Source organism: Ovis aries, chromosome 24 (genome assembly GCF_016772045.2).
Source record: "Ovis aries strain OAR_USU_Benz2616 breed Rambouillet chromosome 24, ARS-UI_Ramb_v3.0, whole genome shotgun sequence".
Classification (NCBI taxonomy): Eukaryota; Metazoa; Chordata; class Mammalia; order Artiodactyla; family Bovidae; genus Ovis; species Ovis aries.
Genome location: NC_056077.1, coordinates 14418058 through 14440556, shown reverse-complemented (window position 1 = coordinate 14440556; position 22499 = coordinate 14418058). Strand labels below are relative to the sequence as shown.

Genomic DNA, 22499 nt, shown 5'->3' with positions numbered 1-22499 from the left:
GATCAAGAGGAGCTGACCTGGGAAGACAGAAGGTAACGATGTTACCGTCAGATGGAACAGCAAGTGCAGGAGCCGTGAGATGGGAACAAGCTTGATGCTCATGAACAGAGAGAAGGTCAGTGTGGGTGGAACAAAATGAGAACAGGGGAGGGTGTGACATGATGGTGAGACAAGAAGCGGCCAGATAATGCAAGGCTGGTGGAAAGCTGGATTTTATTCTCAGTGACTGACCTACAGAAGAATTCTAAGCAGAGGAGAAATACGATTGCTGTCTTCTGTGAGAGAGGGTGTAAAGGTAGGGAGCAGGCAGGGAGGTAGGAAGATCAGCTTCCTGCAACTGCCTCAGAGAGTTGGAGGATTAAATGCAGCATAATGTATGCAAAGTGCTTAATCGAGGGCTCAGTCATAACAAGAGATCGATAAACACAATAAAATAAAATAAATTCAATCAATAAGCACACAACTGCTGTTATGCAGATGCCAGCTGTTTCTTCCGGCTCAGCCACAGTCACCTCTATAGCTCCCACTCTCTGTGGACTTTTGCAGAAGGTGATTCAGCCCTACAGTTGCTGGCCGTCCTGTTCCCACAGATAGGGTTGTCTGATCTGGGGTATGGCAGACAGGTGGCAGGGAGGTTGAGCATTTTGGGGGCACACACACATACCCAGGCACATAAGATGGGGACTGAAACATTGGCCCAGGCCCCAGTTAGGACTGGAGTGTGTTCTGAGGGTCCTGTGTGAAGAATAACAGAATATGTCACCCCAAAACCTGTCCCTTTCCCATATGGATTAGGAGCTGAAAGCAATTGAGGGGGGAAAAAAAGGTACAGGAAAAGCTCCCTACCTTTTTCAATTTGCCTAAAAGCAGGATATCAATTTATAGTAAAGGTCATAAATTATGTAACTTTATATATATATATATATATATATGAAATAGGGTTTCTCCAGTAGTTATGTATGGATGTGAGAGTTGGACTGTGAAGAAGGCTGAGTGCCGAAGAATTGATGCTTTTGAACTGTGGTGTTGAAGAAGACTCTTGAGAGTTCCTTGGACTGCAAGGAGACCCAACCACTCCATTCTGAAGGAGATCAACCCTGGGATTTCGTTGGAAGGAATGATGCTAAAGCTGAAACTCCAGTACTTTGGCCACCTCATGTGAAGAGTTGACTCATTGGAAAAGACTCTGATGCTGGGAGGGATTGAGGGCAGGAGAAGAAGGGGACGACCGAGGATGAGATGGCTGGATGGCATCACTGACTCGATGGACGTGAGTCTGAGTGAACTCCAGGAGTTGGTGATGGACAGGGAGGCCTGGCATGCTGTGATTCCTGGGGTCGCAAAGAGTTGGACACGACTGAGCAACTGAACTGAATATATATCAGAGATATATATCTAATACACATATTATATATATATATATCACCCTGCTTATTTAACTTATATACAGAGTACATCATGAGAAACGCTGGGCTGAAAGAAGCACAAGCTGGAATCAAGATTGCCGGGAGAAATATCAATAACCTTAGATATGCAGATGACACCACCCTTACGGCAGAAACTGAAGAGGAACTAAAAATCCTCTTGATGAAAGTGAAAGTGGAGAGTGAAAAAGTTGGCTTAAAGCTCAACATTCAGAAAACGAAGATCATGGCAGCTGGTCCCATCACTTCATGGGAAATAGATGGGGAAACAGTGGAAACAGTGTCGGACTTTATCTTTTTGGGCTCCAAAATCACTGCAGATGGTGACTGCAGCCATGAAATTAAAAGACGCTTAATCCTTGGAAGAAAAGTTATGACCAACCTAGACAGCATACTGTGGAGAAGGCAGTGGCACCCCACTCCAGTACTCTTGCCTGGAAAATCTCATGGATGGAGGAGCCTGGTAGGCTGCAGCCCATGGGGTCACTAAGAGTCAGACATGACTGAGTGACTTCACTTTCACTTTTCACTTTCATGCATTGGAGAAGGAAATGGCAACCCACTCCAGTGTTCTTGCCTGGAGAATCCCAGGGACGGGGGAGCCTGGTGGGCTGCTGCCTGTGGGGTCACACAGAGTCGGACACAACTGAAGTGACTTAGCAGCAGCAGATACCATATTGAAAAGCAGAGACATTACTTTGCCAATAAAGGTCCGTCTAGTCAAGGCTATGGTTTTTCCAGTGGTCATGTATGGATGTGAGAGTTGGACTGTGAACAAAGCTGAGCGCCGAAGAACTGATACTTTTGAACTGTGGTGTTGGAGAAGACTCTTGAGAGTCCCTTGGACTGCAAGGAGATCCAACCAGTCCATTCTGAAGGAGATCAGCCCTGGGATTTCTTTGGAAGGAATGATGCTAAAGCCGAAGCTCCAGTACTTTGGCCACCTCATGTGAAGAGTTGACTCATTGGAAAAGACTCTGATGCTGGGAGGGATTGAGGGCAGGAGGAGAAGGGGACGACAGAGGATGAGATGGCTGGATGGCATCACTGACTCGATGGATGTGAGTCTGAGTGAACTCCGGGAGTTGGTAATTGACAGGGAGGCCTGGAGTGCTGTGATTCATGGGGTCGCAAAGAGTAGGACACGACTGAGCAACTGAACTGAACTGAACTGAATATATATAATGGTATATATTATATATACCTTTATAAATTGTATAGAGGTAATAAATTTAAATTTACTATAAATTATAATAAAGGTTATACATTTATAAAATTGTAAATCTCCCTTCTGTAGCAGGGGGAGAAAAATTAACCAGTGGAAACAACTCTAGATCTTCATCAGCCTGGTGATGTCTCCAGAGGAATCTAAACGACAAACTTAGAGACTAACCAATCCTTATCCTCCATTACTTTCCCCCATCTACCTACCTTCCCATTAGAAACTCAAAGTCCCTTTTCTTGTCTTGTCACTTCCCTAAAAATGGATCGTTCTTCTGTGAAGATTCTGTATCAGCCCGAGTTCTAACCACCCTGATGAGCTACTCATCATTGAGTGCTCCCAGGTATATGTGTGACTGCACGTGTTAATAAACTTGGCTGTTTTTCTATTTTGTCAGTTTCCTTTAGAGGGCTGCAGCCAGGGAGTCTGAGATGGGCAGAGGCAAACGATTTTTTTCTCTTTCCAACACTTGTTGGCACCTCCAAATTGGGTGCAAGTAACTGAGGGCCACATGCTTGTCCGGCAATAGAGAGGGAAAAAGATGCTGAATCTGGAGTGGGTTGCTGAGGGCAAAAGAAAAACAAGATCAGAATGAAGTTGTCCCAAGGGAAAACCTGGATGTGACAAATGATATTTGGGGAAAGGTAGGAAAAATTAGACTCTGTGGTGTGGAAAGGAGCAGAGGAAACAGTCATCAATATCCCCAAGACTGGAAAACTCCACCATGAGTCACCAAGAGCCCACGTCAGGAAACAGCTATTTTGAGCTTGGTTAGAGAGTGTGGCACTGTCTGCTTTTACTGAGACGAGTGAGTGGCTGAGCCAGGACGTTAGCTATTCATATCACTGCTTCCCCAAAACAGAATCTCAATCAACTAAGTGCTGAGAGTCTAGACCACCTGATTGCACAGAAAATGAAATCTAAAGCATTCAGTAGCTTTGCGTTTGTCAAGCCTAGAAAGTCTGTTCTAGGAGAAGCTGGAACCTGCAGAGAGAATCTGCCAAAGGAAAGGCAGGCATCCTTTTCAGAAGACGGGGTGTGAGGAGCAATTTCCTGCTCCGTGCGGCTCACCCACCCACTTTGTTCAAGGCATTTCAATTCTAAATGTCATATTGTGATATCCCCAGTGGGAAGTGGACATTTGTTGATTTTTGCCTCCCAGCACCCAGTCAGCTTTCCTTGGTAAATGGACTCCCATTTTAGTTGGGAATCTGATGCAGGTAACAATCCTGAGTCTTGGGGATTCTTGGGGCTGACCCTGCCTGGGTGTGGTGCTCTGTTCCCCCAGGCATGGAGCTGATTCAGATGGACGCAAAGCTTCATAACAAAACACAGTAATCAGGTCCCAAGCTTTTGTGTGAACTCTTGAAGGAGGAGAAACTCGGCCTGGTTTCTGCTGGCCATGGCCTAGTCATCACATGGATCCTGAGAGCAAATCTTCACGGAAGGAAGAAGAGCCAAGAGATGGAGAGAAACAGAGGAGCCCTGGATCAACTTCTCCTGGAGGAACAGAACCCGGTGCATCCTCTTTTTGCTTAAGCAGTTTGAGTTTTCTGTTGCATATAACCAAGACGGTCACACAAATACTCCACATCTTCTAAGAGAAATGTGTAATAAGGAGCAGCAGAGGGTGAAAATACTGCTGTGGTAACAGGGCTGTGGATCCAGGGCAGTCCTTGTGTTTCCCCTTGTCCACAGTGAAAAATGCCAACACAACTGTTTCCTAGGTCAGGGGTCGCAAATTACAGCCCAAGGACCAAATCCAGCCCACCACTGTATTTGTACAGCCTGTGAGCTAAGGATGGTTTTTACATTTTTTTTTAATATGAGGGAAAAAATCAAAAGAAAACAAATAGTTTGTGACATGTGAAAATTACACAAAATTCACATTTCAGTGTCCCTAAATAAAGCTTTATTGGAATGAAGCCATTTCCATTTGTTTATGTATTATCTATGGCTGCTTTCACACTACAACAGAGCTGAATGGTTGGAATAGAGACCATCTGGCTTCAAAGACAAAAATATTTACTACTAGCCTGTTAAGAGAAGGTTTGCAGACCTCTGTCCTAAAGGATCCTTTAGACAAAAGAGATTCTATAACTTGACTTTTATAAACTAGGCTATTAAGAAAGAGGTTTAAGTTTCAAACTTATGCAGAGAAACATGTTCAAAAAATTGGCTTTTCTTGCCAAGTAAAAAAATGAGGAAAAGAATTGCTAATTATTTATAGAAACTTGTTTAGAAGAAACTCCACGTTAAGGTTATAAACCAGAAGTACTATTCAGAACTCAAAAAATAATCCCAAAGGCAATATTCAATTTCAGTAATGATTATTTTCCCGTAACTGTGAAAAGTCTATTTCTAGCAACTTTGATTTTTATTTTAATAATCCAAGAACTAATATAAGTCATAACTGAAATGAACTTTAGAGTAAGAACAATAGCTATTATTTATTAAGCCTTTACTATTTGCCAGGCAGAGTCTGAACATTTTACTTACATTTACACGTTTAATGGTCCCAACCACTGTACAGAGTAGATACTATTATTCTACCTATTCAGCAGATGAATAAACCAAGGCACAGAGGCAGGTTGAGTAATTTGCCTACAGTCACACAGCCAGCAAATACTGGGGCCAGGATTCAAACCCCTATAAACTGGTCCCCTAAATAGGACTACACTGTGGGGTAGACCATCTCAGCTTTATTTAAAGACACATTTTAAAATATTAATTTATTTGGCTACGTTGGGTCTTAGTTGCAGCATGCAGCATCTCCATTTTCACTGTGAGGGGTCTTTCGTTGTGAGATCCCTCACAATCCTGGCTCTCTTCTTGCAGAGCACAGGTTCCAGAGCTCAAAGGCTTCAGTAGTTGCAGGGTGCAGGCTTAGTGGCTCTGCAGCATGTGGGATCTTAGTTCCCCAACCGGGAATCAAACCCATGTCCCCTGCATTGCAAGGCAGATTTTTTAACCACTGGACCACCAGGGAAGTCCCAATCTCAGCTTTATTTAAAAGAAATGAGGGGGGATTTCCGGGGCCCTGCAATGCTTAGGACTCAGCGCTTTCACTGCTGGTGCCCAGGTTCAATCTCTTGATTGGGGAATGGGGAACTAAAATTTCACAAGCTGAATTTATTATTTAGAAAAAAAAAATAGATGAAGGTAATGAGATTCCACCTGATGAGACAAAAGTCATATTTTATGGAAAGACAAGAAAATTTAAACATAAAATTGTTCTCTGCCCGTTTGGGCCTCCTCCCTACCCTTTAGTGTATGTTGTCCATCTGCACTAATCAGACCTCCTTGGGAGACAAACTCCCTTCTTTATCTTGTAAGGGCCCTGATGACCTACGACCTGCTGCTCACTTTGCTCATGTAGATCTGGATTGTGTAAACCGTCAGTAATGCGTCCTCAGAGCTTTCTAAAAGACTGTCTCTCAGGTTATCACCCTCAGGTTGGCTCCAGTAAAATTTCCCTCCTTTTTCTTAGATTGCCTATTGATTAATTTCTCATCAACACTACAGTCTGAAGTTTAATTAGTAGCACAATGCAGCACACACTGTTCTTTCTTAACTTCTTAGAATTCCAGCTTTTCTGAAAAATGTCTTTTCTCTGAGCCTTCCACATGGTCACGTTCAAAGAAGGTCAGCCCGGCCCCTCTCCAGTTTCCCACATCTGATTGGCCCAGGTATGGACATCTGACCCACGTGGACCAATAGGCTCCTTCTGTGAGACTTTAGTACTGAGATTATGATTCCAGCCTCAATCTAACTGCTGTCTTAAAACGGAAGCCTGGTAGGGATTTCCCTGGTGGTCCAGTGGCTAAGACTCTGAGCTCCCAATGTAGGGGCCCCAGGTTAGACCCCTGATCAGGGAACTAAGGCCACAACTAAGACCCAGAGCAGCCAAATAAATAAATATTAAAACAACAACAACATAAGCTTTTTGCCACAAGTTCCGAAAACCAGAAAAAGCCCCTCTGCAGTGTGAGACAAATGAAAGAGATATAAAGAGAAACAGACGTGGAGGAAGGGAGCTCCCTGATTCACAACACACTCCAGTCCCTTCCTGAATTCCAGCACTTCTCCACCCTGGGTTTTGTGAGGCACCCCCGTGATGGTTAATTTTAGCATCAACTTGAGTGGGCCACTGTGCCCTGATTAAACATTATTTCTGGGTGTGTCTGTGAGGGTGTTTCTGGATGAGATTAGCATTTGAATGGGTGGACTCAGTAAAGTAGATTGCCCTCCCCATGAGGACTGGCAGGATTCAGTTCCTGAAAGATCTGAATAGAACAAAAGGCAGGAGAAAAGACTAGCTCACCTCTTTTTTCCCTGCTTCACTGATTGAGCTGAGACGTCTCCTCTCATAGTCTCCTGCCCTCTGACTGGTATTTGTATCATCGGCTTCCTAGGTTCTGAGGTTTCCTCCACACTCAGACTGGCTTTCTTGGGTCTCAGGCTTGCAGATGGCAGATCACGAGAATTCTCAGCTTCCATAATCACACGAACCAATTCTTTACAACTCTTTTTTTTTTTTTTAACATATATTTCCTAATGAGTTCCTCTGGAGAATCCTAATATCAGAATCCTAACCCAGGATCCTTAAATAATATTCCCCTTTGGCTAACTGAATGAGTTTCAATTACCTACAACCAAAAGAATCCTCAAACGTACCCCAATGAAGGGAAAAACACTCTTCCAGTTTTCATATTCTCTGAATCATCAGCATGGGCCTCTGAAATAATGGGCTTGCTGGATTTCTAATTATTTCCTTAGTTGTTCACTAACTAGGCCAGCTCCCAGGAATCACTGCTTTGTAGGCGGAAGGACTAGCTGAAGATGCCTAAAATGCTGTATTGGACAGGCGGGGAGTCAACAAATTGGTTTTGGGCTTCAGTTTACTTTTTCTTATTTTCTGTGTCTTCTTTTCTTTCTCTGAAAAGATGCATTCTTCTCCAACTCCCTCCAATGAAACGGCTTGAAATGGCAGTTGTACCTGGGATGAAGCTGAGGGAGGGAGATAAACAGTGCCTCAGAACCAGTTGCTGAAATGACTCTCGTCTTCATCGTGCTCACTCAGTCGTGTCCTACTCTTTGTGACCCTATGGACTGTAGTCTGCCAGGCTCCTGTGTCCGTGGAATTCTCCAGACAAGGATACCAGAGTGGGCTGCCATTTCCTCCTCCAGGGGATCTTCCTGACCTACGGATTGAACCCACTTCTCTTTCAGCTTCCTGGACTGGCAGGAGGATTCTTTACCATTGTGCCAATGACTGGGGTGAGAGTAAAAGGCAGTTGCCTAATTTCCTCATAAGTCACATTTCTGAAGGTAGAAGTGGTTCAGAGAAAATCCAAATGCTTCTCTGAGAAGATTATTCAGTTCAGTTCAGTTCAGTTTAGTCGCTCAGTCATGTCCAACTCTTTGTGATCCCATGAATCGCAGCACGCCAGGCCTCCCTGTCCATCACCATCTCCCAGAGTTCACTCAGACTCACGTCCATTGAGTCCATGATGCCATCCAGCCATCTCATCCTCTGTCGTCCCCTTCTCCTTCTGCCCTCAATCCCTCCCAGCATCAGACTCTTTTCCAATGAGTCAACTCTTCACATGAGGTGGCCAAAGTACTGGAGCTTCAGCTTTAGCACCATTCCTTCCAAAGAAATCCCAGGGTTGATCTCCTTCAGAATGGACTGGTTGGATCTCCCTGCAGTCCAAGGGACCCTCAAGAGTCTTCTCCAACACCACAGTTCAAAAGCACCAATTCTTCGGCGCTCAGCCTTCTTCACAGTCCAACTCTCACATCCATACATGACCAATGGAAAAACCATAGCCTGACTAGACGGACCTTAGTTGGCAAAGTAATGTCTCTGCTTTTGAATATGCTATCTAGGCTTGTCATCACTTTTCTTCCAAGGAGTAAGCATCTTTTAATTTCATGGCTGCAGTCACCATCTGCAGTGATTTTGGAGCCCCCCAAAATAAAGTCTGATGCTGTTTCCACTGTTTCCCCATCTATTTCCCATGAAGTGATGGGAACGGATGCCATGATCTTCATTTTCTGAACGTTGAGCTTTAAGCCAACTTTGTCACTCTCCTCTTTCACTTTCATCAAGAGGCTTTTAGCTCCTCTTCACTTTCTGCCATAAGGGTGGCGTCATCTGCATATCTGAGGTTATTGATATTTCTCCCGGCAATCTTGATTCCAGCATGTGCTTCTTCCAGTCCTGCGTTTCTCACGATGTACTCTGCATAGAAGTTAAATAAGCAGGGTGACAATATACAGCCTTGACGTACTCCTTTTCCTATTTGGAACCAGTCTGTTGTTCCATGTCCAGTTCTAACTGTTGCTTCCTGACCTGCATACAGATTTCTCAAGAGGGAGGTCAGGAGGCCTGCTTTCCCATCTCTTTCAGAATTTTCCAGTTTATTGTGATCCACACAGTCAAATGCTTTGGCATTGTCAATAAAGCAGAAATAGATGTTTTTCTGGAACTCTCTTGCTTTTGCCATGATCCAGCGGATGTTGGCAATTTGATCTCTGGTTCCTCTGCCTTTTCTAAAACCAGCTTGAACATCAGGGAGTTCATGGTTCACATATTGCTGAAGCCTGGCTTGGAGAATTTTGAGCATTACTTCACTAGCATGTGAGATGCGTACAATTGTGCGGTAGTTTGAGCATTCTTTGGCATTGCCTTTCTTTGGGATTGGAATGAAAACTGACCTTTTCCAGTCCTGTGGCCACTATTGAGTTTTCCAAATTTGCTGGCATATTGAGTGCAGCACTTTCACAGCATCATCTTTTAGGATTTGAAACAGCTCAACTGGAATTTCATCACCTCCACTAGCTTTGTTTGTAGTGATGCTTTCTAAGGCCCACTTGACTTCACTTTCCAAGATGTCTGGCTCTAGATTAGTGACCACATCAAGTGAGATAAACATGAAAGTGATGGCTTCCTAGGGTGGTAGTAATTGGTATTTGAATGGGTGTGATGATTCCCTTTATAGATGGGCAACATGAGGAGATTTGCTAACCGATGGCAAGGTCAAAATTAAGCCTCTGACCTTGAATTCAGTGGCCTCTGTTCTTTCCCCAGCCAGCATCTGTGTTTTGATTTCCATCTGGGGGACTGGGCATGTGATCCAGAACCTGGCCAACCACAATAGTCCACGACCACCCCTTACCCTCTCTCCTGCCATAGTAATTGTTCAGTTCTGGGCAAATTAGCCAAGTTGGAATCATGAGATTAAAATCAACCCTCAATACTCATTGGAAGAACTGATGCTAAAGCTGAAGCTCCAGTATTTTGGTCATCTGATGCCAACAGCCAACTCATTGGAAAGGTCCCTGATATCGAGAAAGACTGAAGGCAGAAGGAGAAGAGGGCATCAGAGGATGAGATGGCTGGATGGCATCACTGATACAATGGACATGAACTTGGGCAAACTTCAGGGGATGGTGAGGGAGGCCTAGCCTGCTGCAGTCCATGAGGTTGCAAAGAGTTGGACACACTGGGCTTCTGAACAATAACACAGATATTGCTCCTTAGACGTAATGCTACTGCACAGTGTACAGACTATGTGTGCTGTGTGTGCTTAGTCGCTCAGTCATGTCTGACCCTTTACAACCCTATCGACTGTAGCCCAGGCTCCTCTGCCCATGGGGATTCTCCAGGCAAGAATACTGGAGTGGGTTGCCATGTTCTCCTCCAGGGGATCTTCCCAACCCAGGGATTGAACCCAGGTCTCTGACATTGCAGGCGGGCTCTTTACCATCTGAGCCACTGGAGAAGCCCTTACAGACTAGGGTATAATGTAAACAGAATCTTGATATGCACTGGGAAACAAAAAACTCACTTTATTGGTCTGGAACCCAAACTGCAGTATCTCCAAGGTGTGCCTGTACTTCTAAATCATATTCCAAAGCCATCCACTGCCTGCCATCTCATGACTCATCTGCAGCCCATCATCTGAACAATTTCTGGAGCCACGATGGTTTCACTCGTAACCCCCAACAATCCACTCTTCATGCAGTAACCAAGGTGAGGGCAATTGGGAGCCACAGAAAGAACACGAGCCGGAAAGGGGAAGCCTCCTGTTAAGACAAGGATGTCTACCTTGCCCACAGATCACCTTTAACTATGTTTCAGCTGGGATACTGAAGTTATTTTCTGGGTGTTTGTTCTAAGAGTACTGCAGCGGGATTCTGCAGGGGTTGGCAAAGCCGCCCAGGTCACTCAGGATTAACTTCAGGGAATGATGATTTGTCCTTTGCCTGTGTCTGATGCCGGGAGCCAGCACGAGGAGTCCCGCCCATGGCAAAGGTCATGAGGGTAACGGGTCCGACAGGCAAAAGCGAGTCGGGCCTTAAGGGAACCTCGCTGAATTTTTCTCGAACATTTACCCCCAAAACCAGAGACTGCCTGCCTTACTGCATTATGCTCTCACCAATTCCTCTAACATTAACAGGGGGCTATTCCCCACCACCTTTCTCTGGAAAAAGTTAACTTAGAGCTCCAATGGACAGTCTCCTGCATATAAAAGGAGTGTTTCAGCTCAAACCCCTCTGATGGCTCTCTAACTTGCCTGAGAGACTTTTACAACTTGTGATTGTTTACAGCCCCCTCAACTGTGAGAGGCACAAAGCTTAAAGCATCTTAAAGATACAGAGCCTTTTCTAAAGAGCTAAAAATTATACTGGTGATGGGTTTCACTGTTGAGTCAATGACTGCTGCCAGGCCTCCATATTCTTTATCTTTTAGGCACCTGGAGGATATTAATCAATGTAATTGGGATATAGAAAAAGGAATATAGTAGTTTTGATGTTGGCAACACTAGACTTTTGAGTTAGTGAACTTTCTCTTTGTTATAAATCACTGTACTCCTCTTTCCTTGTCATAAATTGTTGCGTCCTTGCTATGTAAGAATGTAACCTTAATTAGTGCTTTCTGAGAGTGGTACCAGACTTTAGAAAGAACAACACTTTTAAGGCAAATAAGTTTTTCTGGTTGACAGACCCTTATCAGAAAAGGGCTGTAAAATGCTAATAGGCCTCCTGGCCAGAAGATGATGTAAATCACCTAAAACTTGTGTATACAGCTAGGTATGCAGAGAGAAAGCCTGGTTTCGATAAGAGTCAGGGCTGCTGACGCTGCATAACTTTGTATTATCTATTGATCTCTATGTACAACCAAAAGTATAAAAATCTTTCCCGAATAATAAAGGATGGACCAGTCATTGGAAAGACTGGTTTCCCTCGTGTGGTCTTTTCTCTTTCTCTTCTTTTCTGGCTGAATTCCCATCTGGAGCGTGGAGGCTCACCATATATACTTACTTGCCCTGGCTTCAAGACCCACACAAGAGGGAGCCCAAGGCGGGGCACCCTCCGCTATTCAAGTAGGCGCCAGTGGCCTAACGTAGACAGTACAAGTTCCTTGTCTTGGAACTTTATTGGTTTTCCACGTAAACCAAGTTATTCAGCATCTTTTCTTCACTAGTTTTCCTACTACATTATTCTTTCCTAATCTCTCTTTATATTTCTAAACAAATAAGTTTTTCCTCGCCAACTCCGTCTCCCCTTCAAATTCCCTGGATCCACCGGGGCTGGACCCCGGCATTCCTTCAATTCTTTTCCTTGATTTAATTGTTGGCCTCGTGGCAGGAGGGATCTCAGTTCCCAGACCAGGGATGGATGTTCCCCCTGCAGTGGAAGCATGGAGTCTTAACCATTAGATTGCCAGGGAAGTCTCGGTTCTTGGATTCTTCAGCAGGTGGGCCAGGGGAACACACTCAGGGCTACAGTTTCCATTCAGTTCAGCCAAAGTGTGTTCAGGGCTTCCTCTGGGCAAGGCCACTGCTGGATGTGGGAGGTCTGCAGAATAGACAAGAGAGTGTCCTGGAGTAGAGGGGCTTTGAAGCCCATGGGAGAGGGAGAAATTTATGAGACAAGAGAGAAAACGCATGTAGAAAAAATATTTTAGTCGTCCAAAAGTAAAAATGGTGAAAGAAGCTAGACACAGAGGACACATAGCGTATGGCCCCATTCATATGAAATATCGAGAATAGGTAAATCCACAGAGACAGAAGGATTATTCTAGGGGTTGGGGGAGGGGTGGGTGACTCCTGAATGGGTGTGGGTTTCAGGTGACAAAAATGTTTTGGAACTAATTAGAGGCAATGGTTGCAGACATTATGAACATACTAAATACCACTGAATAATACATTTTTTTAATAATTTATTTTAATTGGAGGCTACTTTACAATATTGTAGTGGTTTTGCCATACATTGCCATATATTCATGATTCACATGAATCAGCCATGGGTGTACATGTGTTTACCATCCTGGGCCCCTCTCCCACCTCCCTCCCCATCCCATCCCTCAGGGTCACCCCAGTGCACCAGCCCTGGGCATCCTGTCTCATGCATCGAATGAACCTAGACTGTCAATGTATTTCACATATGATAATATACAATTTCAATGCTATTCTCTCAAATCATCCTACCCTCACCTTCTCCCACAGAGTCCAAAAGTCTGTTCTTTATATCTGTGTCTCTTTGCTGTCTCACATATAGGGTCACCATCTTTCTAAATTCCATCAGTTCAGTTCAGTTCAGTCGCTCAGTCATGTCCAACTCTTTGCGACCCCATGAATTGCAGCATGCCAAGCCTCTCTGTCCATCACCATCTCCTGGAGTTCACTCAAACTCACGTCCATTGAGTCGGTGACACCATCCAGCCATCTCATCCTCTGTCATCCCCTTCTCCTCCTGCCCCTAATCCCTCCCAGCATCAGAGTCTTTTCCAACGAGTCAACTCTACGCATGACGTGGCCAAAGTACTGGAGTTTCAGCTTCAACATCAATCCTTCCCAGGAACACCCAGGACTGACCTCCTTTATGATGGATTGGTTGGATCTCCTTGAAGTCCAAGGGACTCTCCAGAGTCTTCTCCAACACCACAGTTCAAAAGCATCAATTCTTCAGTGCTCAGCTTTCTTCACAGTCCAACTTTCACATCCATACATGACCACTGGAAAACCATAGCCTTGACTAAATGGACCTTAGTTGGCAAAGTAATGTCTCTGCTTTTGAACATGCTATCTAGGCTGGTCATAACTTTTCTTCCAAGGAGTAAGCGTCTTTTAATGTCATGGCTGCAGTCACCATCTGCAGTGATTTTGGAGCCCAAAAAGATACAGTCTGACACTGTTTCCACTGTTTCCCCATCTATTTCCCATGAAGTGATGGGACCAGATGCCATGATCTTCGTTTTCTGAATGCTGAGCTTTAAGCCATGCACTAATATACTGTATTGGCGTTTTTGTTTCTGACTTACTTCACTCTGTATAGCAGGCTCCAGTTTAATCTACCTCATTAGAACTGATTCAAATACATTCTTTTTAATAGCTGAGTAGTATTCCATTGTGTCTGTGTACTACAGATTTCTTATCATTCGTCTGCCGATGGACATCTAGGTTGCTTCCATGTCCTGGCTATTGTAAACAGTGCTTCGATGAACACTGGGGTACACGTGTCTCTTTCAACTCTGGTTTCCTTGGTGTGTATGCCCAGCAGTGGGATAGACATTTTTAAATGGTTAATTTTCTGGGACTTCTCTGGTGGTCCAGTGGTTAAGACTCGGTGCTGCCAATGCAGGGGGTGCTGGCTCATCCCTGGTTGGGGAACTAAGATTTCACAGGCTGAGTGGCACAGTCAAAAGTGTGCCACATCTTAAATAAATCTTATTTTACACATTTAATAAATACACTAAATATAAAAATTAAATACTTAAATATAAAATTAAGTAATTTTATACTTAATATTAATTTAATAAATTAAAACATAAGAATAAATAAATTAAAAAATAAAAACACATCTTAAATAAATAAGATGGTTAATTTTCTGAACTACTTTGCTATATAGCAGAAATCAACACTGTAAATCAACCATACTTCAGTTTTTTAAATGGCTAATTTTATGTGAATTTTATCTCAATTTAAAAAATCAAGAACATAATTCTAGCCCAAAAGATACCAAAGACTTCATAGCAGGGGTGGCTTTGGAACTAGACCATGAAGGATGGGTTGGGTCTTGTCCTGCGGAGACTGGGAGGCAGAAGAATGTGAAGGAGATTTTCAAGGTCTAGGAAAAGGCTGCTGCATCATTAAATTGTCAGCAAATGTTACATTAGCCCTGATCACAGATGGGAAAGCCAGGCTCAGAAAGAGGAAGTGACTTGATCAAGGAGGCACAGGTGGTAAGTAGCAGAGAGCTGGGAATCAAACTCGCATTAGTCAGCTCCTAACCCTGCTAAAGTGTCTCTAGAAGAGGGAAGAGCATAGACTCTCAAATAAATTAGAAGAATTTATCCGGGGGTGGGAGGAGGGTAAAATGAGTGAAAGTGGTCAAAAGTACAAACTTCCACTTAGAAAGTAAATAAGTCCTGGGGATGCAATGTACAACATAGTGAACATTGCTAACAGTGCTGGACTGCACACTTGAAAGTTGCTAAGAGCGTATATCACTGCAGATGGTGACTGCAGCCATGACATTAAAAGACGCTTACTCCTTGGAAGGAAAGTTATGACCAGCCTAGATAGCATATTCAAAAGCAGAGACATTACTTTGCCAACAAAGGTCCGTCTAGTCTAGGTATGGTTTTTCCAGTGGTCATGTATGGATGTGAGAGTTGGACTGTGAAGAAAGCTGAGCACCGAAGAATTGATGCTTTTGAACTGTGGTGTTGGAGAAGACTCTTGAGAGTCCCTTGGACTGCAAGGAGATCCAACCAGTCCATTCTGAAGGAGATCAGTCCTGGGTGTTCATTGGAAGGAATGATGCTAAAGCTGAAACTCCAGTACTTTGGCCACCTCATGAGAAGAGTTGACTCATTGGAAAAGATTCTGATGCTGGGAGGGATTGAGGGCAGGAGGAGAAGGGGACAACAGAGGATGTGGTGGCTAGATGACATCACTGACTCGATGGACAAGAGTTTGAGTGAACTCCAGGAGATGGTGATGGACAGAGAGGCCTGGCATGCTGCGATTCATGGGGTCACAAAGAGTCGGACACAACTGAGCGACTGAAGTGAACTGAAGAGCATATATCTTACAACTTCTCACTTGTAAGGGAAAAGATGTATAACAGTGTGGTGATGGAAGTTAACTAGATTTCTGGTAGTGATCATTTAGCAATCAATATATACAAATATTGACCCACTGTGTTGAACACCTGAAACTCATATATTTCAGGTGTATCACAATTTTTTTAAAAAAAGACCTATGGTCTTCACAAAAGAATAATCAGATGTTGGCCCACTAGGATATATACTCATGACAACATTCTTATAACAGTGAAATATTGGCAATGTCAGGTGTTCAGCTCTGTAGGGGCTGGTTAAAATTAAGTTATTGAAGAACATTTGATAAGTCGAGGATGCAAACACAGTATAATGCTAAAAAGGAAAGAAATGAAAAAATAAATAGGTATCAGTTGCATTGGAAAAAATATATGGAAAACTTACTAGAAAAACATGCATCACACTGTTGATTTTCTTCGAAAGGTAGTAATGTATATGAGTTTTTCCTACTTATATATGTATGTGAAAGTGAAGTGAAAGTGTTAATTGCTCAGCCATGTCCAACTCTGCGGGACCCCATGGACTGTAGCCAGCCAGGCTCCTCTGTCTGTGGAATTCTCCAGGCAACAATACTGGAGTAGGTAGCCATTCCCTTCTCCAGGGGATCTTCCTCACCCAGGGATCAAACCCAGGTGTCCTGCATGGCAGGCAGATTCTTTACCATCTGAGCCACTAAGGAAGCCCATATATGTATGCATATATACACATATATGTGTGTGTATTTGTTTGTTCAGTTGCTCAGTCGTGCCGGACTCTTTGTGACCCCATGGACTGCAGTACAACAGGCCTCCCTGTCCTTCACCATCTCCCAGAGCTTGCTCAAACTCATGCCCACTGAGTCAGTGATGATAATTTTTTCATGTCTATAAAATGAATAAAATAATTTGAGGAGCTCTCTTCTCAATTTGTTATAAATACCAAGTGAGAAATTGCATATAAATCTTAAAGCACCATATCTGGTATGGGACAAACGCTCAGTAAAATTATTATGATGATGATGGGATGTACATGTATTAATTTTGTAAGCAGAAATGCATGCTATTTTTAAAGCCTGCAGAACCTTTTTTTTTTTTTTTTGAGTTTTTTTCAAAACATAGGGGACTCCTACATCACAGCCCCTGGGAGCTGTTTCCCTTCGCTCCCTGTCAGTGGTATCCTCCTCCAGGTGTGAAACTGGAGGGAGCGCTGAGTCATGGGCTGTTTCCTCTGCTGCCCTTGAAATATGAGCTGGCCTCCAATCCATGCTGCTCTTTGTGGAAAGTAACCAGCTTCTTTCTCTCTCTTTCTTAACACTGTGTTAGTTTCAGGTGTACAGCAGAGTGATTCATTTATACATATACACATATCCATTATTTTCCCATATCGGTTATTGTAGAATATTGAGTAGAGTTCTCTGTGCTATACAGTAGGTCTTTGTCGGTTATCTGTTTTACATAGAGTAGTGTGCATATGTCAATCCCAATCTCCAATTTATCCCTCTACCCAACCTTTCTCCTTTGGTTACTATAAATTTGCTTTTGAAGTCTATGAATCAGTTTCTACTTTATAAACAAGTTCATTTGTATCATTTTTTTTTAGATTCCACATATAAGTAATATCATATATTTGTCCTTGATTTACTTCACTTAACTTGATACTGTCTAGGTCCATCCATGTTGCTGCAAATGGCATCATTTCATCTTTTTATGGCTGAGTAATATTCCATTGTGTGTATGTACCACATCTTCTTTATTCATTTATCTGTCCATGGGCATTTAGGTTGCTTTCCTGTCTTGGCTATTGTAAACGGTGCTGCAACGAACACAACAGTGCATGCATCTTTTCAAATTATGTAAGCAGCTTCTTAACACACCAGGTTCAGCCTTCCCCCACCCAGGCCCGCTTCCAGAGGCTACCAACCAATCGATAGAGGTTGATGAGATTCAGAAACGTTTTCTTTCTCTCTACTCTCAGCCCCGGCAGCAGGAGGAGCATCTCTGCCCATCCCTTGGGCCTATTTCAGGCATTCATATCAAGGCTCCCAAGTTAATCCATATGCTGGGTAGAGACGTTTTCCCTTAGAGACAGAGAAGATGCTGCCTTAGCACCATCTCACACCTCTGGATGGTCCCTATGATTGGGACCTGAGTTCCTTTTCTCCTTCTCTTAAGACTGGTTCTTACTCAAGATCACTCTGCCCTTGGTGCAGACTGGGGAACTGCAGGCATCTTCCCAAATTAATGGTGATGTATTGTACCTTGCAAAGAAATGTTTCTGACTTTCACAGAAGATCTGTTTCAGGGTCCTGATGATATTGCATAATTACACAAGCAATATGCGAATTAATACTCATTGTAGAAAATTCAAATAATCTAGAACTATGTTTAAAAAAGCAAAAAGTTTCTCCAACACCTCTCCTTCAGCCCCACTCCTCTCTCCAGAAGTAACAAACCACTGGGAATAGATACAAATTTTCATTACTAGACACAATGCTGTAATGAAGTTCTGTTACAGAGAACTTCATGCATTTGTGCAAATATTTGCATAACACAGATTTCTAAAAGTGAAATACCCAGATCAAAGGACTGTTCATCTAAGCTATTGCTAACTATTCCCAACGTGCCTTTTCAAAAGGTCAAATGAATTTCCAAGTTTGGCCTTTCATGTTGGGGCTGACTTCTTAAGATTTAACAAATAATTGTAGTAGGTGATTGGGGAAAGGTAGTTTAAGTTTGCTTTAATCCTAATACTTTTCTTCCTTTCAAGGGGCCTCTACAAAGAGACTAATATTTATAGAGTGGGCATGCTCTCTATCTTGAACTTCAACGTAAGATAGAAGAGATACCTGTGTGGTTGACCTGAAGGAAAGCGCAGTGAAAAGCACTGCATAGCCTTGACAAAACTCTACCACCGCCCAAGTGAGAAGCAGATCGTGGTCCAATCACATATGATTTCAAAGCACAAACTAATGTTCGTTTCATATAATCTGCAGGGCAATACAATAAGTCCCTGTTTTTATTTTGATTTTACAGATGAAGCAATTAAGACTGTAAGAAGTTAAGTGACTGCCAAGGTCCCAGTTAGAAAAAGAACAACATGAACTCAGATCATTCGACTCTAAAAGCCATGCTCTTAGCCACATACAGACTACTTATCCACCATATTAGATAACCTCAACCTATAACAAGCACTCTTCTCCATCACCAGAAATCCTAATTCAGCAGGTCATGGCATTGGACAAAATGCAACATCACCACTGTTACCAGTATACCTATGGAGTGAGCCACTGCAATAAGACAAGGAAAAATAAGTGTAAGAAATAGAATCAAACAGTATTAATTTGCAGATTCTGTGATTGTCCACACAGAAAATTCAAGAGTATCTATAAACTACTTAAGTTAAAGCTTCTGGTTACAAGATTAACATCCAAAATCAGTAAGATTTCTATACTACAATAAAATTATTGAAAATTATAATAGTCAATAAAACAAAATATAGGAATGACTTTAACAAACATATGAAGTTTTTACAGAGAAAATAGTAAAACTTTATTGAAACACATAAAGAGAAGATCCAAATAAATGGGAATACATACCATGACTATGGATGGGAAGACTTGAATCATAAATGTCAATTCTCCCCATATATCAAAATAATATTGTGCAGTAGTAATTAAGACAGAGTGGAACTGACATAAGGATGGACAAATAGAAAGCTGTAACAGAAAAAGGAAGTCTAGGAACAGATCTATATGCATATGGAAATGTGCTACAGGCAGGAGGTTATATTACAAATTAGTGGAGACAGGGTAGACTATTCCCTAGTACTGGGGAAACGTCATCAAGTGGGAAAAGTAAAATTAGATAGCTATTTCATGCTACGTATCAATGTGTGTGCACATTAAGTCACTTCAATCATGTCCCATTGCTTGTGACCCATGGACTGTATGCAGCCCACCAGACTCCTCTGTCCATGGGATTCTCCAGGCAAGAACACTGGAGTGGGTTGCCATGCCCTCCTCTAGGAGATCTTCCCAACCCAGGGATCAAACCTGGGTCTCTTGTGTCTCCTGAATTGACAAGCAGGTTCTTTACCACTAGGGCCACCTGAAAAGCCCCCATATATCAACAGTTCTTGAGAATTTTCTGAAAATTATTGGGAACCCATATAGCTTTTGTTTATACTGTACCTATCAATATTTACTATATAATAAATTAAATATATTAATAAATTTTAGAAATATTTACTATTTCATTTTAAAATAATTGCTATAAATTCTATAATTGCTATACATAACATAAATAACATATTTTCAGTGAAAAAACTCCTTTCCAAAAAAATACCATCAGTGAGTGCCACTGTTTTACATTTTTGCAAATTTAATATCTGGCTGGATTTTTATATCTGGGTCTACATTCAGTCTATTGTGATATATTCTTTTGGTTGGAGTATAGAAAGAAGATCCAGCCTCACACAGATACATGGTTAGCAAAAGGAGGAGGATTTGAATAGCCTTTTCAGATTATTATTGTGAATTTCTTATTTTTTACTATACCAAAACTCAAGATGGAGTAGATTTTTCAAGGTAAGCTACAATGTTGCCATATGGAACCTAAAACTTTATCAGTGAACTTTTTATACTCTGTTACATTAAAAATTCATTGGGCTAACACTTGAAAAGATCTTTTAACCAAACATGATTTTGTAATATCATATATTGGTCATTTAGAAAATACTGGTTCATGGAGTTAGGCTAATCTTTCAAATGCTGGCATGTTTTATCACAAAGATTACATTAATTTACATTACTACCAGTGTCACCAGAAAAGTGTTGTATTGGGAAGTTGTCAAATTCATGGTAACAGATGCAAGTTTTCCAAAATCCTAATCATCTACTGAAAGCTCAAGTTGTATCACTGGCAACAGATACTGTCAGTTGTTTTCTTTGAAGTGACAGCCTCTCTTCACTCATTTTTGAGAATCTGACAAACACTCAAGCCTGAAAAAATGACAGTAGAAAACACATTTATGCTTTCAAGTAAAAATTATGTTCTATGAGAAAAAAAGGCTTCTGTGTACTTCCTATTCTGTGATCCAGAATATTTTTTAAGTGGGGAATACTACAATATATATATTTGCTTTTTTTTTTAAGAGGGATAAGTCAAAATGCAGTTTTAAGTATTTACTGGGCCTTCTCTGGTGGTCCAGTGGCTAAGACTCTGCATTCCCAATGCAGGGGGCCCAGGTTCATTCCCTGGTCAGGGAACTTTATCTCATATGCCACAACTAAGACCCAGCACAGCCAAATAAACAAGGAAATAACATTTTCTAAAAATGTACTGATGGGAGAGGAAACAGAGGAGAAGAGACAGGAATGAAAGCTAAACTTTTCTGCTGTACTTTGATTGAGGTTTGACTTTGCAAACACATGAATATTTTAAATAACTAATAAAGAAAATAAAAATGAAAAAATAAAAATAAAACGTACTCAAGAGTCAAGAGCAGATAAAATTAATAATTCTTATTGCTTCATCAAAACATTCTTAAGTATAACTGGTGCTTGTTTTTAACTTGTCAGTGCATGATAGAGAAGTATATAATGATTACCAGTAGAACTGGGTGCAGATTTAAGCCCTAACACATCCGTAATTAACTTAAATGTAAACGGTCTAAGTATATCAACTAAAGGACAAAGCTTGGCAGAGTGGATAGAAAATAACGATCCAATGATACGGTATCTAAAAGAAAAAGTGAAAGTGATAGTCGCTTAATTGTGTCTGACTCTTTGTGACCCCGTGGACTGTAGCCCACCAGGTTCCTCTGTCCATGGAATTTTCCAGGCAAGAATACTAGACTGGGTAGCCATTCCCTTCTCCAGGGGATCTTCCCAAACCAGGGATTGTCTCCTGCATGGCAGGTGGATTCTTTACTGCCTGAACCACCAGGGGAAGTCCTATCTAGAAGAAACTCACTTCAAATATATTAATATTGGTAGACTGAAAGTAGATAGAAAAAGATATACAAACATTAACCAAAAGAAGCAGTGGCTATACTAATACCAGATAAAGCAGATTTCAGAACAAAGAACATTGTAAGAGGGACGTTATATAAATATAAAAGGACTGGTCCACCAAGAAGATGCGCCTATCATGTTTATGCACCAATCAGAAGCAGACTGATAGAACTGAAACAATAAATAGACAAATACACAATTTTTTAAAATTCACAATTATAATTGATTTACTTCAACACTCCACTGCCAGCAACTGATAGAACTACTAGACAGAAAATCAGCAAGGATATAAAATAATTGACTAGCACTATTAACTGATTCAACTGATATCTACAGAACACGTCACTGAACACCAGGAGAACACACATTTTTTTCCACGTGCCCAAGGAATCCTTTGAGCAGGCTCTGGGAGTTGGTGTTGGACAGGGAAGCCTGGCGTGCTGTAGTCCATGGGGCTCGCAGAGTCGGACACAACGGAGACTGAACTGAACTGAAGGAATGGTAAGACAGAACATATCCTGGCCCCCTAAACAAATATTAAATTTAAAAGAACTAAAATCACACAGATTATGTTCTCTGACCATAATGGAATCAAACCAGGAATCAGTGACAGAAATATAACCAAAATCTCCCAAAACTTGGAGACTAAACAACATATACATAAAAAGTCTTTGAGTCAAAGAAATCTCAAAGGAAAATTTTTTTAAAGAACCAAACGAGAAT

General features: G+C 42.0%; 1 protein-coding gene and 1 non-coding gene across 2 annotated transcripts in view; one reads left to right on the top strand and one right to left on the bottom strand.

Annotated features, from left to right (window-relative positions):
• The window catches only part of BMERB1 (bMERB domain containing 1), a 149059-nt gene that overhangs the window by 81020 nt on the left and 45540 nt on the right, over window positions 1–22499 (bottom strand). The window lies entirely within an intron of this gene.
• On the top strand, window positions 20957–21029 carry TRNAG-CCC (transfer RNA glycine (anticodon CCC)). The gene has a single exon. It is a non-coding gene; the product is annotated as a tRNA-Gly (tRNA).